This window comes from Oenanthe melanoleuca, chromosome 1A (genome assembly GCF_029582105.1).
Source record: "Oenanthe melanoleuca isolate GR-GAL-2019-014 chromosome 1A, OMel1.0, whole genome shotgun sequence".
Lineage (NCBI taxonomy): Eukaryota > Metazoa > Chordata > Aves > Passeriformes > Muscicapidae > Oenanthe > Oenanthe melanoleuca.
In genome coordinates this window covers 42639735-42658230 of record NC_079334.1, presented here as the reverse complement: position 1 = coordinate 42658230, position 18496 = coordinate 42639735, and positions in this window count along the sequence as shown.

Sequence of the window (18496 nt, the reverse complement as noted above, 5' to 3'; positions counted from 1 at the left end):
CCAACTAACCCTTATTTTGGGAGCTGCAGTGTGATTTGGATGGTACATACAAAAGTTCAGGTGTATGGGTCATGGTGCAACTCACAGTGGCCATAGGTTTGTACAAGTGTGGGTCTTATTCTTGAATAATACTGAAAATGAAAGAAGGACTATTTTCCTTGCATCCTTGTTCTGTCCTCAGATAGGAACACAACAGGAGACCACTGAAAGCATCAAGCCATACCACGTCATCTCTGTAATTGAACCAGTAATGAAAGGCATTATTTAGCAGCAAGGCTGGAAAGCAGATGTAAGAGGTGTGTGTGTAATAGATACTGAAGAGATTCAGGGGGACTTCGATAAACAGAAAAAGTTGAGAATTCCATAGTCAGGTATTTTGTCACCCAGTGGTATTCATGTGAACCCAGAAAACTCATCTGTCTTTGCTAAATATTTGCATGGCACATGATCTAGAAAGTTTGAATGACAAAATTGATGGCATCAGTATTAGCAGTCTTTTAAAAAATGTTTCTGGGAAAGAAAAGGGAGGAATAAACCATCATTTTGAATATGCTTAAATTTTGACTTTGTCTAGTACAGTTGTTCCAGAGCAATTGTTTGCCATCTGTTTTAATTCAGCTGAGCTAAAGTAAACACATATTTAAGACAGAAGGGATGGGCAATATAATTGTATCTTTTTACATCAGGTATCACTTTTGAGGTAGTGTTTAGTCTCTTATTATCTTAAAATTGACCTTTTTTGTAGCATTGTCAAGGGAAATGCTCATAGTATGATTATGAAATTGAGAATGATAGCTCTGTAGAAGTTTTTTATTTCAATATATGGTATAAGTGTTCTGGCATTCATGACTTCTCAGCTAAAAGTTTATTCATAATAAAGAGGATGTGAAAGAGGATGGTAGCAATTTTTAAGAACATATTGTGTGAAAATTCTTACTGCATAGAAAATTACACTTGTTCCCCAAAACACGTGTTCACATAGGAGGTTATTAAGAACAAGCCAATGCTGTGTAAATCCATACAAAGACTTGCCATTTAGTCAATACTTGAACCTTCTCTGTGCACATCAAACCTATGCCAGTTGCTGCATTATCAGCATCTTGAGCAATTAAGTAATCACTTTGCCACTGCTTGAGCTTAAAAAACTCTCCTTAAAGATGACTATCGTTATGTTGTAGATAAACCACATTTTAACCTCTATTCATAAAAAGGAATACTGCATTAGAATAAAATTGTACTAGAACAAATGCATATTATTCCAGCATGTTGTATCTGTTATGCTTGGATTTGCACTGATAAAATTAATACAATTAAATCAATAGGTGGAAATTTGACTGGCAAGGGGTATTTTGACATGTTAGGTACAATAAGAGCTGAATCCTGGCTGGGTTTCTATGTGATGGGTGGAGGGGGAAATTAAAAATCAGAGATAGTGAAAAGGGAAAGCTGCTTGCAGACTCTATAATAAAGATAGTAAGATTGGTGACAGAGACCACTGGCCCTCCAGTGTATGTTTGCTCAGCCTCGGGAGCAGCCCAAGCTATCGAAAGAAGTATCAGTGTCTCCTGCAGATCATGCTCCTCTTGCTAATGTGTGGAGGCAGGAGAGTGAAATTCTGCTTTAGAAAGAGCCAAAACAGAGAGGGACCACACTTGGAATACTTCATAACATCAGAGAGCTTAAAAGCTGTTTTAAAGGAGTTTTCAAAAGGTATTGTCCTCTGTGAAATGGAATTAAATTATCAAACTACTTACTTTCAGGTACTTGGTAATTATCAGGTAATTATTTCAATTAACTGCTTACTTGTCTTTCATTCTCCTAGTTTGGGCCCAGCCCTTATCCTTTCAGATTTTGTAGTGAATTTTAAAGTTGTTCAGCTCTATCGTTCCTTTAAATCCTCTGCTTCATCAAAAAAACTCTTAAAGCAGAAGTTTCCCTACTTTTTCCATTTAGCCTCTCCCTGAGGTAATCGAAGATGTGAAGGACCAGTGCTAGGAATGAAAGAACATTCTCAATATTCACGAAATATTTCTGGTGCTTTTGCTAGGATTTGGTGGCACACACTTCAGTCTTCTTTTAGACTGAAGAAAAATTATTTTGGATAGGTCAGATTGTTAATAAATAATACTGATATTTAATTCTATCATACCTCATACAGAAGAGGTTTGCAAAAAACTGCCTGTGAATGCTAAATTGAAGGTATGCCAGGTGATTGCTTCAGACCCTGAAAAGGTGTTCACACCTTCTGTTTGTACTTGAGGAACCAGTGGAAGTTTTCAAATGGTGAAAGAATGGCTCCTCCAGGGCAAATCTTTCAAAGTGGTAAAGCCGGATTTTGCTTTGAACTATCTGTAAAGGAAGCAGACGGAGACAAAGCTCACTAGCATCTGTGAATTTGGATCTCCAGGGTTAAAGAAACTGTGTGAAGCTGCCCTTATCAGCTATTTGAATTTGGGGCTGAATCTTTCCCTATCTGCACCAATGTGAATTGAGATAGTGTCCCATACACCCTGTGCCAAGGGGAAATTTATTTGGGCAAAGCCCGTTTCCTGAGGAGGAATAGGTATATATTGCTCAGGCTGCTTTAAACAGAAAAAAAAAAAAAAAAAATCTCTGCTGCCACTTCTTGCTGACATCAGCACAAGATCTAGCTGGTTACAGGGGTGAACACATAGATACTTCAATTAGCAAGCCAAGCTCCCTTGGGGCTATAGGAGGGGGAAAAAAATCCCACTCTCAATGATATCAGTTCGTTCTGCTCCTTGATTTCATCGTGTGCCTTGATCCCTCCTAATCTGCTCCCTCGTTTCTTTTCTGCTATTTGTCATCTTTCTGGTTGTGTTTTTTTCTCCTCCTCTTTATACATTTCTTCATTCTCCTTCCTGCTTTCTTTATGTCTTCCTACCCGGTCTTCTGTCTTACTAGTTCTGCCTCCTCCATCCTTCAAATTTCTTTTCTGTAATGTCTCACTCTTCTCTTGCTTGATTTTCCGTTTCACTGATGGTCTCCCTTTTAGAAGTTGTTTTAAAGTGTTAAAATTTGACAGGAGGTTGAGTTTCCTATTTTTGTGTCACGCAGGTGGCAGGCTTCCCACGGAATTAGTGCCAAAGGAAGAACAGCAGCCCAAAGGAGATTTCAGTTTACAGCAATATTTAAAGCATTCTAAATCTGATTAGGGAATAAGGCTGAAAGTCACATAGCTTCTTGGTCCTACATAGCATTCTTTAAAGGCTGTCAAGGAAAGAAATGAAATACTGGAACTGAAGCCTCTAAGCCAGTTCTATGCTTAGTTCAGTGCTCCAACATCGTTTCAAGACAGCACACAAACACCTACTGCAATGGCTGGATTCACAAGTGCCATAAGCTACCTTTGGATCAAAAGTGCTGTTCAGTTTTTCTCACTGTAAATCTCGGATTTTAAGTTCCTCCAGATTTACTCTGAGATCAGAATTTGACTTAAAGGCATTATCTTTGACTAACGATGGGAAAAGGGTGAATGTGTCTGCAATGTGGAATCAGTAGGAAAAAATGATATTGCACATGTACTGATTTTTTCACATGTAATGGAAGTAATGAATGAACAAAACAACCTTCTGTCAGGGAAAAACCACACAAAGATGATAAGTCCTTCAGAAGAATGCCTTTTCTGTGTGTAGTAAAAAGCATATTTCACTGTTTATAATGTATACAAGTATACAAACACAGAGACGTGGGTACTTAAACATCCAAAGAATTGTAAATTTTTCTTGAAAAGTATTCCAAAATAGCTCACTACATTTTCATTATTAAATATTCTGAGGTAAGAGATCTCCATGAGAAACCTCATGAGTCCCTTTTTTCCCAATTTCCACATTATTCTAGGTAAGGAAGATAATGAGAGTCATAGAAGTGCAACATGCAGGAGTGCTGGTAAGAGATCTCACTTTTCTTTTCTGGCTTGGAATTATTTGCTTGGTCTCAGTTTGCCAAAGCTTATCCTCTTCATGACAATCTTTATCAGTATCTTCTGCCTCCAGCTCCAGTGATACATGTCAATTTTGTGTTGTTTTTTCCTCCTACTTTTAATTAAATTGAATATATAATATAGAATAAAAAAAAAAAAAAAAAAAAAAAAAAAAAAAAAAAAAAAAAAGGAAGAAAAAAAGGATCCGATCCAGCCAATAAAACAAGTCTATGTGGATTCAGAATCAAGGCCAGATGAAGAAGCCTCTTCCCTGAGGAGAAGACATTTCCTTGCCAATGTGCTAAGGTTATTGCAATGCCAGTATCCCTAAATAACCATGCACTGCATCTTACCACCCTTTTGTCCCTCTTCCCATCCTTTTGCCTCTCTTCCCATCCTTTTTCTTGGACTTGCACTGTTGCCATGCAGGACTGGACTGTGTAGACTCAATATTGCATAAATGTGTTTTACACAGAGCTTCTTTTTCAAAATGAATTTGAAATACTAATTTCAAAATTAGTACATAAATGAGGGAAAGACAGAAAAATTAAATTATTTAATTAATGTGTAGTGTACCCTCAGGCTTTTACTGTAGGTTTAGAGAACTGTTTACAGTGAGCCTACTGCACTGACAGGTGGTCTGGGGCTGGAAGAAACAGAAATCTCCCAGAGGAGCCTGTCAGTTGACATGGATCAGTGTTGATTCCTTCTGTTAGGTAATTGCTCAAGTAGCAGATTCTCCAAATTGTTCAGAATTCAAGAAAAACATATCAAAATAAAAGACTATTGAACCTTGCAATGCTGCTATTTTTAAGATGACTCAAACCTTTAAAAATGCCATGGAAAAAAATACTGCAATTATCAAGATGATCATCACAGATCACCATCGCTGGAAGTTGAACACTGAGATGACTTCTTCACAATGCAGCTACTGCACGGGGCTTGACTAGGGCTGCCAAGCCAGCAAAAGACTGCATGGCTAATGCTGCAAAGGCAGGTCATTGATGCAAAAGCTCTGCTCCCAAGCTAAACTGCTTATTAAAAAACAAATAAACAAACAACAAAACAAAAACCATCACTCATAATTACACAAAAGGGAATTTGAAAAATGACAAATTTTGTTACAAGTTGAATATTAGTCAACAGTGTGCCCTGGCAGCCAGGAGGGCCAGCTATGTTTTGAGATGCAGCATCACCAGCCAGGACAAAGGAGGGGATTGTCCCACTCTGCTCTGCACTGGCAGGAGGCTCATCTTGAGTTCTGGGGGCAGTTTTAGGTCCTACAATGTAAGGAAAATATAAAGCTGTTGGAGAGTGTCCAAAGGAGGGCAACAAAGATAGTGAAGGGCCTTGAGGGGAAACCATTTGAGGAGTGGCTGAGGTCACTTGGTCTGTTCAGCCTGGAGGAGACTGAGGGGAGACCTCACTGCAGTTACAACTTCCTTGAGAGAGGAAGAGGAGGGGCAGGTACTGATCTCTGCTCTCATGAACAGTGACAGGTCCCGAGGGAATGGCTGAAGCTGAGTCAGGGTAGGTTTAGGTTGGATATCAGGAAAAGATTTCTCACCCAGAGGGTGTTTGGGCACTGGAACATGCTCCTTAGGGAAGTGGTCACGGCACCAGCCTGATAGAGCACAAAAAGTGTTTGGGCAACATTCTCAGACATCTGGTGTGATTCTTGGGGTGTCCTGTGCAGGGCCAGGAGTTGGACTTTTTCATCCTGATGGCTCTCTTACAAATCCTCATATTCTATGATTCTATGATTAATTCTGCATCAGAGTTATCATCATCTGTAGCTGTTACACACACTTGACTAACCCTCAGAATGCTCTCTTACAGTCCTACAAAGAAATCTTCAAAGAAACCCTGAGATCAAGGCAGTGTAAGCACAGTGTAAGCACAAGCTTTAAGTCAGCTTTGACTGACAGTTTCTGATTTATCTTTTCAAACATACCAACTAGATCTCTGTCTCAGTTTGTTCATTACCACTTGCAAAATAAATAAGGACTCTCATTGCCTTGATGTACCTCTTCCAGAATAAAGTCTTATACATAATCTATTAAATTTTATATTTCAGAGAAGAACTGCTCTTTCCTGAAGACTGGATTTATGAAAAGACTATCTAGAATCTTCTATTTTTAATTTATTGCAAATTCTGTAGCATTCCAGACAAATCTAATGTCCAGATTTGTTCTCACAAAATTTATACAGCTACTACCATTTTCATATAAATCTTGAAAAATATTGCTAAGAATGAAGTGTTGAATGTCCTTTTTATCATACCAGTAGAATATATAGTAAAGGCATTTCCCTTATCCTTGAGAAAATATACTTAAGCAGATAAAGTAATTAATAATGTGAGATATTAGGCCATACATCAACAACAGAATATTCATTAGCTGCACATGTAAGACTTTAAACAAATTCAGGTATTTTAGATGTAGTGGAATTGTTTCAAAGGAAAAAACATCCTATAATTAGATTTATTTGTTGTAAAAAAGCTATTGCACAGTTAAGAAGAGAGACAAATATCTGAAACTCTTTAGCCATGTCTCTCATTAAGGTGCAGTAGAATGCAGTAGATATTGTGCTTGGGTTAATCATCACACCCTTATGTGAGCCATTCAAACTGTAGGTAACTCCAGGTAGACTCTGTCCCTGTGTAACTAGAAGATAACTAACTGTATAGCAGACATAGGGACGAAGCAGTTCCACACAAAAGTGTCAGGAAAAAATTGATTGACTTTTTCTTCATTTGGTAACTTCAGGAGGTCAAATACAAGAGAAGTCGTGAAGCTTTAAAGTCTAAAAATTGTGTATATTCTAAAAGCTGTTTGTTCTGTCTTCTTAGGAGCCTGTCTGGGACACTAGCCAGAATAGCACTGCAACAGCACCTGACAGATAAAATTAAAGCATGAATCATAATCTCTCTGGTCTGCCAAACTGAGCTTTATTCAATTTGTAGCTTTAAGATGGATTACAGTTTGATGGCATGTCCTGAAGCTAACTATCCCTTAATTTCAAATGGTGTTGTGAGAAGGTTGTGTAGTGGCACTGGGGTACAAACGTGGGTTTGTGTGATGAGAATTGAGTGAAGGGAGTTCAAATTGTAATGGTTTCTGTTGTGTAAATTTAAATGAAATACCAGCTGGATATTTGCCAGGATGAGATATCATTCTGACAGAGCAGAGCACTTAAGTATATTGAGTGAACTCTTTGAACTAGCCTAAAAGAATAAAGGTCACTGTAACAGTCAAGGCAGAGAAAATGTGGAATGCTGCAAAAACAAGCATTCAAAATAGCAGTGATAATAAATTATTTAAATGGAATTTGAAATATGGAATTCTTGATGTTTGGAGCCTTTTTCTTAGGTATGAGGAAGAAGGACAGCAGAGTAGACATGGAAGAAAGTCCATTTTAAGGCAGAAGGGTATTATTTTCATAATGCTAACATTATTAATAAGCCAATCTTCCAAAACAAATCTACATAATCTATAATCTTTGAAGCTATAGAATTGGTTAGGTTCCACAATAAATATCATCCTTACAATTTATATTTCAGACACTGTAGCAACCAAAGGCTGCTATAGGTTCAAAGAATAATGTGACATAGGCTGAAGTTCAATTTAGCATGCTGGTAAAAGACAAAGCAGTGGAATTTTTAAGTTGGCTTGACTGGGACAGGGAATGCACATACAGGAATCTTCAATCATCAGATTACCTTGATATGAATAACTGAATATAGGCTTGTTAAAATAAACAGCTTGTAATTGCCAACTAACTGCCTGCTTTATTTAGACCAATAAAAAAGACAAATGCAATCTAAGAGGTTTTTAGATTTGTATATCTTAACAATTTTTGTAATCCATTAATCAAAGGATAGTATAGAAACAAAGCAGACTATTCAGTTTAGAATTCAAAGCATTCTTACATTTGAGATATCCACTCACAAAAATAAAATATCTAGCAGACTTCTGTGCAAGAATATGCATTTACTTGTAGTCTCATTGGTAGTGTTCATTAAGGACCTGACATCCAGTTCAGTGGTTACAAATACGACCAAACCTGGGAAAAAATGGAATCTGATTTTGATAAGAGTAGCCAGTGGCTGCAGTTGGTATCTTTTCCAAGATTATTTTCAGTTAAATTAATGATACAGATTCTTAATATTGACTCCAATTTAGCATTAAGTGTCGTCTGAGAATTTATTTTAAGAGTTTTTACCAGAAAGCCTGTGAGGAAATGCAATAAGACACAATAAAGGTACCATAATACCTTACAAAACCTGAAGGTATAAATGCAGAATCTTGGCTTGGCTGATAAATAACTGAAGTTTTGAGCCAGATTCATAAGTGGGCAGTGGTTCCTTTGTGCTGCTACATAACAAGGCAAAGGGAGATACAAGTTAGGCCAGGATTACTGAACAGCTGCTTTGCATTACTGGGTGAACTAACACCAGTGAAAGAGACTGATCATCAATTGACCAGCAGGCAGGCACAGACATGCTCACAAGAGTGGCACTGGGGACCAGGTGGTAATTATGTGTGCTGTCAGGGGAAGCTATTAACAGATGAGACCAGTGTCCCAAATTGCTTTTGCCCAGCTGAGCTGATCATGGAAATCAGTGAGTGAGGAAGCATGGCACTTGACTTTTATCTCCAGGTGTAGGTGTAGATACATCTATACAGACATGCATATATACCCTAGGGTATAGATCTGCACCTACTTATTGCTTATAGCAGCTTCTATGGCAGTCTTTAATACCAAACTATCAATGTACATCCATATGAAGCCTACAAGTGACATTTCAGGAGATTTAACACTGAAGAAAAGTTTGAGTGCTCCTATGTTTTTACATTATTGAACAAAATAATGAACAAAAAAGTTGCATTCTCTGCATGCTCCAGAAAGCATGTGGCAACACAGAGCTCCAGGAAAACATGCAGCCAGGTCTTAGGCTGCAGATGTTGTCAATCTAAACTTTTAGTAAAGCCTTTGACACTATTTCCCACAACATTCTCTTGAGGAAATTGGCTTCCCATGGTGTGGATAGGTGCTGGGTTAAAAACTGTCTGTATGGCTGGGCCCAGAGAATGGTGGTGAATGGAGTTACATCCAGCTGGGCACCAGTGGGGTTCCCAAAGCTCAGTACTGGGGCCAGTCCTGTTTAATGTCTTCAGTGATGATCTGGACAAGGGGATCAAATGCATTTTCAGTCGGTTTGCAGATAACTGCATGATGGGTGGGAATGTTGATCTGCTGGAGGGGAAGAAGGCCCTGCCACAGGATCAGGACAGGCTGGATCAACAGGCCAAGGCCAGCTGGATAAGACTCAACAGGGCAAAGTGCTTGGTCCTGTACTTGGGCCACAACAACCTCATACAGTGCTACAAGCTGAGGGAAGAGTGAGTAATCTGGTTGACCTCAGCTGAACATGAGCCAGTGTGTGCCCAGGGGACCAAGAAGGCCAATGGCACCTGACCTGTATCAGCAGTAATGTGGCCAGCAGGACCAGGGCAGGGCTTGTCCCTCTCCACTCGGCACTGGTGAGGCCACACCTTGAGTGCTGTGTCCAGTTCTGGGCCCCTCACTACAGGAAGGACATTGAGGGGCTGGATCGTGTCCATGGAGCTGGGGAAGAGTCTGGAATTTAACTCAAATGAGGATCAGCTGAGAGAGGTGGGGGGGGTTTATCCTGGGGAAAAGAAGGCTCAGGGGAAACCTTATCACAAGCAATAGAACAAGAGGAAATGGCCTCAAGTTGCAACAAGGAAGGTTTAGAATAGCTATTTGGAGAAATTTGTTCATAGAAATGGTTGTCAAGCATTGGAAAAGGCTGCCCAGGAAAGTAAATCACCTGAAAATTTTCATAAAACCATAAGGATACAGCTCTTGAAGACAAGGGTTGGTAGTGAATTTTTTGTGGTGCTAGGTGATGGCTGGACTTAATGATCTTGGAAATATTTTCCAAGCTTAATGGTTGCATGATTCTAGCAGAGATGTGGGATAAAAGAGTAGCAAATAACAAATTTCTGAAGTGACTGATTTAGGTTTTTATGCTTTCTATTCTTAGTTAAAAATTAGTTAAAACATTTTATCAGTACATTGTCAGAAAAAGTGCCGTACTTGAAGGATAGATGATGCAGCCTATGACACATCCTTGGTGATGCATCCTACAATCCATACAAAAGGATCTTGAACTTTGATATGTACAAAGCAAAGAGTTTTGAATCATTCTCTCAGATCTCTATATGAAGACACATACTAGAATCACACCAGTACTCTATGTTCCTTACAGTACATTGAAAGTCTGGAACTGGAGGAAAAAAATAATTCACCTGTGGTGATGATTTTACAGATTTTATATAAGCTTTCTCTGATGTTCAAAAGTTGTAGGAAAGGGTTATCATAGTAGGCATAGTTAGGATGATCTCTAACAGCATGCTGCCATTTCAGTATGAAGTCCTCAGTAAAGAGCTTGGAAGAATTATTTCTGGCCAGTTGAATCACAGTTTCTTAGATGTGCTGATGAATGGTGTTGCTATACAAAACCTCTGAGTTCAGAAGCAACCTTAAAATGTCTGTTGCCAGTGTTATCAAAGATGGGAAGTACTGTAAAGCTAATGTTACCCATATAAAGATGAACAGCAGGAACATCAGTGATCATATAAGCATGTCACAGCTGTATTTGGACAGTAGGAGAGCCAGGGAATTAAAAGCAAGAGACAATAAGTTCCATAAGATGGTCTGGGGGAAACTTTAATTTTACTGTGTGGTATGTTTCATTTTTAATTAGCAAGGAAGAAGGTTCAGAGAGCTCCAGAGCCTACAGATCCAGGGACATTGGGCCTGGAAAAGGCATGCCAAGGAGGACACAGCATTACAGAAATATTCCTTCTTCCTGAAGGAATCATTCTTACCTGGGCCACCTATGCACTTTGAGGTTGCTTACATGTGTTCCCAACTCAGCCCTGGAGTTCCTTGAGTTTTTGTCTGTCTGCCACTGTAAATCTTCAGTGACTCTGCATAAATCCAAGCATTCACTCTGGATTTTGAAGAGATTTAAATGAATGCAGACTTGTCAGTTTTATCTTCTTTGGGTTTCCTTTTCCACCTGAAATAAAGTAAGCAGATGGAATCTCAAGTCTTCTGAGAATAACCGCAGGGAAGTTGTTTTCCGTGGGTGTGCAAAAACAAGCTAGAGGATAATTTGGAATTTATTGCTGCTGAGTCTGGAGAAATTGTGCCACTTCTGAGAAGCTTAAGGAGGCTAGGGGAAAGCACATATTAACATGAAAACTCTGCTAGAAAAAAGAGCCACATCAAACTGGTCAGTTTCCACACAAATTGCTGATGTGGAAAATTGTTATTTTTCTGGGTTATGTTAAATGATGTCTGGATTAAATTGTATCAAAACCCCCCAAATTTACAGTTTCTCTCTTTAGAAACCTATGTTAATGGATATGAATACATACATTAAGGGATACTTGTTTATTGACAGCCAAAGTATTCTGACATAATTAGAGCACTCCACAGTCTTCCATAATGGATAGTGTTAAATTTGGAGTCTGTGTTAGAAATCACTCACTGTATTAATAGATGCCAGCTGTGAGATAAGCCTCTGACAGCTTCTTAAAAAATACTGTTATTCTCTCACACTGACTTCATGTGTAGCTAATCACCTCATTTGTTGATGAAAGCAAAAAAGAAAACCACCACTTCACTTTACTATTGTAAATATTTAACTGATGAAGTACAAAATATTCTCTGGCTTGGTTTTGTTCTCTGCCAAATGAAATAGTATTTTAAATTAATAATTCTTTCCTGTTAAATTTGTTTGACGAAGAAATTATGATAGGGTGTCTTACCAGCTCTGCAGCTTCACAGGAAATTTCTCATAGAATATTTTTATGTTCAAAATCACCTGATGAAAAATTTTAATGCAAGTAGTTCTGAAGAGCAAATGGTAACTAATCATGCTACTTCACAATCCCTTTTTGTGAGCTAATTGTAGGCTGCTGCCCAAGGCAGTGTTCCCTTTCCCTGCCCAGTGGTCTGTTCCTGTCTCCCTCATGCCTTGGCTGCCTTAGGCACAGGGCAGGGCATGGGGAGCTGGGTCACCTTGCCAGGCTGACTGTAACCCCTCTGCTGGGTTTGCTGCAGAGTTCATTTTCTCTGCTCTGATCTGTGAGCTAGTCCAGCTCAGCCCACAGCTGTTTGATTGGAAACAGCAGGAGCTTGCAAGCAGAAGCAAGGAGGAGAGAGCTGGCTTCTTCTTCCTAGGCTGCAGTGACTCAAGCTTCATTGCACACAAGTCAGCAACACCAAATAGGTAACCTCAGTGAAAATATAGTATTGGAGGTTGCACTGAAAATCAGCCAAAAAACCCAAATTGTTCTAACAAAAAAAAAAAGAACAAATCTGACCTATGATCAAAAGACAGAAAAGTCACCAAACAGGCAGCTTACTGAGAAGTGAAAAGCTCTTTGTAGTTTATCACTTATTTTATAGAAGAGACATAAGTGGTATTTCACAAAGACATGACTTGATTCCTGGCACTCTCAGCCTGTACATTGCAAGAAGAGGCACAGAGACCAGCTTACATCATGGGATTGCAGTCCTAAAGGATCAGATGCTGTATTAAATAATTGAACATGATAATGGGAGAGCTGACCCAGACAGTGAGTAGATGCATCTACATTAACTTACAAGAATGGAACTGCACTATCTCACAGCTTGCTAATGCTAGAAGCTAAGGCCCTGCTTTTGCAGGATTTTTTTTTTTTGGCTGGGGGGCCCCACCTTTCCCCATTTTTTTTGTCTCTGTCACTGTCTGATCCATGGGTAAGCCAGGTCAGGTCTTGAGGTCATTTCCTAGCAGCTCAGCTAGCGGATTCCCAAAAATTGTGGGATCATGTGAGCAGTTAGAAGAACCAGAGAGACTGGGGAGTGGAAACCATCCCTCTGTGAACAGCTAGGCATCCTATTGTCTCAGTTGTAATGGGAACCCTCCCCGAAGTCCCTCAAAGCACTAATTATTTGCATTCAATTGATAACATTAGTGACAGCTATAACTAGCTAAAGCTGGTTATTTTATACTTAAAAAAAAATAAAAAAATCATAGCATAATTCAAGTTAGAATGATCTCAACACGTTTCTGGCCCAATCTCCTGATCAGAGAATTCAGACTGGTTTGCTTAGGTTTTTGTTATTTTTTGCCCTCAAAAATAATTATTTTAAAAGATGCACAATTTATATAAAGTTTGTTATATTTTCCAGGCCTTTCTTCTGTCAGAAGAGCATTTAATATAGCTTTAGGGAGAGAACAAAATGTTCACTTTACTGTTTGGGCTATTCAGGTGTCGGCAAAAGAGCACTCTGGAAATGCCTCTCTGCAAACAGCGCACTGGGACACTTTTATCCTCCTCTCTCAGGAGGAATCAGTTCATGGGTAGCATTTCTCAGGGTCTGATGTGAGAATGATGAACCCCCTGGGAAGCTTTACTTTCCTCTAACCATTTCAACCTGAATGAAGCAGGTGAATGCAGCCTCCAGCTCACCCTGTCTAGCCTGGAACAATTTCATTCCAACCTTGGAGTTGGACAGCAGGCTCAGCCAGTGGGTACCAGGAAGCAGGAATATTTCCTGGGAAAGAGGTGGGTGCCTATGAACTGCAGGGAGAATAACTCTTCACCCCAGCACAGCTGGATCTGGAAAAGGACACCTGTCCATAATGTGGAACGTACATACATGATTGTATCTTCTTTAATTTTTGTTTTGTTTTGTTTTAAAAGAAGCAAGAAACCTACTTAGAAAGTATGTTACATAGGCAGCAGAGTCAGCCACCCAAAAATCATGAGATGTCAGGTGACTACATGACCTTGACTCAGTCCCCTGTGCAAAGTGCATTATGCAGTATCAGCACGTATTGCTCCTCCATGGGATCTCCATCTGCTTGAGTGCAGAATACAGATGAAAAAAGACTAACAAGGGGATCTTAAACTTGCTGCTTTCAAACATTCAAAAGCTTCACCTTGGCCCTATTCCTGTAATGCAGAGGGTAACATGCAGTACATGCATGATGTGTGGACACATGTATACTCTGGAGAAAGTTCTTACCTGAAAGAAAAGTAAAAATGTCTTGAAAAAGAAGGAAAAAATTATTAATGATGAAATTTGACTTAGTCCCTTACTATAATTCACGTTAACTCTAGACTTACAAGGTCATCTTAAACAATTTTCAGTTTATCATAGCAAATTTAAAATAAACATAACCAAGCTTGGATGTGACAGTGTGAACAGTCACATGGGGAGAAAATCTAGCAGCTGCCTTGAAATAACCATTACTGAGCCAAAGGTGAAGAGGTAAGAGAATGGCCTAAGGCCACTCAGAGCCAGACCCTCTGCACTTCAGAAGATGCAACACTGAGAAAGCTGAGATGATGCAAAAAGCTGAGAGGAGAGCTCACATATAGCAGCATCTTTTGATACTAATTCTGCCCTTTTCCCAACCCTCTTAACTCCTTCAGGGGTTTTTTTTTTTGGTTGTTGTTTTTTTCTTAGTTTGATTTTTAAATTTTCCTTTGTTTTCTTTCCCTCCTTCCAGTGTCTGAAGTAAATTCCAGAAGGCATCGTATGCATAATATCAGCTGCATTAAAATTTTTAATTGTTTAGGTCTTGGAGCTATTTTCAGATAAAATTTCTTATCCTCCTGTGATTCTTGTGAAAGGCCAAGAAATCTCTAGAATGGACTCAAAGGTGGGAAATCTCTGCCACATACTGAGTTCAGTAATACTCTTGTCTAGCTTTCTGTCTCTCTACTGTTTTGTGTTGCCTTTGTGAATGAAATACAGAAACTTGATATATTGGCTTTTATTTCGTCCTCCAATTCTTATTAAGAAGATGAGGGAATTATAACTATTTAGTAGCAAGAGACAGTGGGCAAAGAAATACAGTGGGAAGATGAGCAGGAGGTTTTAAATTGATTTTGTGTGATCAAGATTCACACTACGGTTTTTAAAAAAGACATCATTAATTTCTAAATGCCCCTACAATTAAAGGGCCAAAAGATGGCTGCATTTAATCAGAAAAACACACACAAAAGAGAAACACTGTAAAATATGAAAGAACTTCTGACATAAATAAGATGTCTTTAAAAATACTATTTTAATTCAGATCATGTGTTTGTTAATTAAGAGCATTAACTAGGGACATAGTCATCCTAACTGGCATGCATATGCATTCATCCATAGACATAGCCTGGGGGGGTGGTGATCAATTATTCAGCATGGCATTTTATGCTGCCTCCACCTTTCATAGCACATCATCCACCAGATTGTGATCAGTAGCAAATATCTGAACAGAAGCAAATGTGAAAACAATATTTTTTGGTTGAACCTGAGTGAGATTTTAATTTCTTCAGTAAAAACTCTCATCAGTCACTAGATAATGGAAGATGCATGAGCCTGGTTCCTTCTGTTCTTCAAAAAGAGCTGAGCTGGAAGTTCCCCATTCTCCAAATATCCCATATGCTTTAGCATTCAAACCTTTCAGAATTCTGCCCCTTCCATCACATTTACTGTCACCTCCTCCTCCCCCAAATCCTTACTGCTGGCCCAGAGATAGAGAGCAGCATATTGATAGAGAAAACTCTCCCTGTGTGCTTTTCCAGTTTTGAAGCTGCCTAAGAGTGCAGTCAAAAATGCTGCTCCAGCTAAACCTGATGGAAGCAATGAGGTCATCCCCACACACCCACCAGTTTCTTCCCCATCCTCCCCACCTACCTCCAGCTCATATCTCCTGGGCAACCCCAAAGCTAACTACCCCACTAAAAACCTGTTTATTTTCTGTTGGATCAGGGAAGCTGATTCACCACAAAGGTGCACAATCCCTTGATGTGAGGCAAGGAAAAGAACAGGGACACACATGGGAGTGGGGACATGAAGACAGAAAGGCTGCCATCTTTGGTACAAGATTAAGAGCAGCATAAGCCACTCCTGGAGAATAATGTGTTGACCACAATTTCTCCACTGAAAAAAAATATATTTTTGTAAGGTAATATAAACTACTTCCTACTCTTTTTGAGTTCTTTAGTTTGCTTTTCATTTCACAGCTGGAGACACAATCTATGCACTTGAGAAATTAAATACATGTGATAATTCCTTCAAATTAAATGTGAATTTGTTTCGGTGGGATTTAAAATTTTTTTTCTTAAACTGTCACAAACACATTCCTGAATGAAACTATGGATGACTATTTTTGTACTTATTCTCTCATTAAGTTATTTATACTTCATACCCTTGCCTTTTAGCATGAGGTAGGCTTTATAAAATTTTTTTGATAGCAAATAGCTTTTTTTTCCCTTATGACAGGAAAAACATACCAGAGATCATTATAAAACAATCAAGATCATTAATCCTACTCTTCTCCTGGGGGACCTGCCTTGTGTTTCTGTTGCTCCAGGGCATTCATCACTCAGAAGTGCATATTCAGCATTTCCCCCGTTTATTTCCTGTTGTCTTGGGTAATATCAGGTATGGAATAGGACACCTAGGTGAAATTGCAGTATGTTTTTATCTTTCTCATTCTCTCCGAGGAGGTTAGGGATAAAAGCAACATTACTTGGGAGGCAGCATATTAGTTGGTCTTTTTGTGAGTAATTGTTATCTGCATTGTTGGGTGCATTTGCCTATCATCTGGAAAAGGCCTGGCAGATTCAAAACTGAGTTCAACATTTGGGGAAGAAAATGTGTTCTACCATGAAATTATAATGAAATGGTAGCTCTCCAAGGAGCTCAGTAACTCCGTAAGAGGTAAACTTTTGAGTTTATGATCATGCCTAAACCCAAATAAGTATACCTATTAGGTAACTAAACTATGTTCTGGGTCAAATCAAGCACATAACTAAAAGAAGTAAGTCACAATAAAACATCTTGGCCACGAAGGTTCCTCAATATGCATAGTTTCTACTCCAAAGCAGTTACCTAGTTTCTGCTAAAATCAAATATAAGTGATCATTGAAAACTGGAAAAAATGGTCAGCTAGGCTTCTCTCATGAGACCCATCAATAAGCACTTCACCCCTTTTGGGGACACGTCACCTTCTGGAGTGACTATAGCCTCCCAGGGTGGTGTAGATTGTAGCTGCAACATTCTGTGGGGAGCAAGGCATCCCAAAGCCTGGCCCTGAGCTTTGCCCACAGCCCTTGCAGAACCAAGCCATGGGTCTGTCTGTTAGCGCAGGGCAGGAGCCACAGCTCTGCCTCTGCTCTGTACACCACCCTGCGATTTTCCTCCCTCTACCTTCCACGGTAAGAGCACTGTTGGGAAAGGGGGCTATTAAATGAATAAAAGCTGGCGGTGAACAGCCTGCTTTTGAGCAGGAAACTGTGTGTCATCGAGCTTCTCGCTTGTGTCAGGGAAGAGAGGAGCGAAAGAGAGGTGATAATGACAGGCGCTGCCTCCAGGCAGGGAGGCGGAGACCGCACTGAAAGGGGTGGAGAGCTCAGATTGAGGCGAAGGGAGAAAAGAGAAACACTACAGTAAAATGATCACTGTGGAAAAAAATAAAGGCCAAGAAAAAGAAGAATTTACTAGAAGTGAAACAAAGCACTAGTACTTTCAGAACTATAAAAATGAGGAAATGAGAAAAAGCATGAACAGGTTCTCTTCCAAATTTCTACAACAGTCACAGGTTAGCGCACTTGGGGAGAAAATACAGGGATGCCTCGCTCTCATCTGTCTCTTTCTCTAATCTAGCCAGCAGTGTGCCCACGTTCCCATGCAACGTGACTATAATTATAAGCTGTGATCTATCAAAGCAGGACCTGGAAATTTTAATCTTATTTCTCTGCAAACACACGTTAAAGATTCGACTCTTCTCATCCTATCACATTTGTATTTAGCACCATGATTCTGTACATAATGAGAGTGTCTGGGTTGCCAGTGAGTAGGGCTCAATAGTATCACACAATTAGATAAGAAATTTAATGAACGTGTTTAACACTTCACACAGGTTTACTGTCTCTTGGTACCTAATGGAAATTGCTTGCAGTTGCCTCCTCTTTAAATGATGATCCCACACCAGACTCTGCCCAACTAACAAAAAGGTTTGAAATTTAAGAACATACTTAAAGAGCGCCCCCCCTTTTTTTTTTTTTTTTTTTTTTTTTTTTTTTTTTTTTTTCCAGTTTCATCACTAATTTGTGCTCAAGAGTCCGTTTCTCGTTTTTTTTTTAAGCTTTATGTTGACAGTCTGAAGGGGCTGAACACAAGCCCTGAAAGCATGCATTTCAGCTTTGGTATTTACTACACTGGCAACAGATGTCTCCCCCAACTACTTCACCAGAGCACCAGTGGCCTGCTGTAAAGGAGTATAAACCCAGGCAAAGATAAGGTTGTCCTCAACCTAAAAACACTGAAGTGTTTTATAAATGTGGTGATTATAGTGATGGCAGGTTATTGATACTTAGAGGAACATCACAGATAGAGGCACAATGGAACTTTTTTGGGGTTGTGGGAAATACAGTCTATTGGCCCCAGGCTTCAAGACCT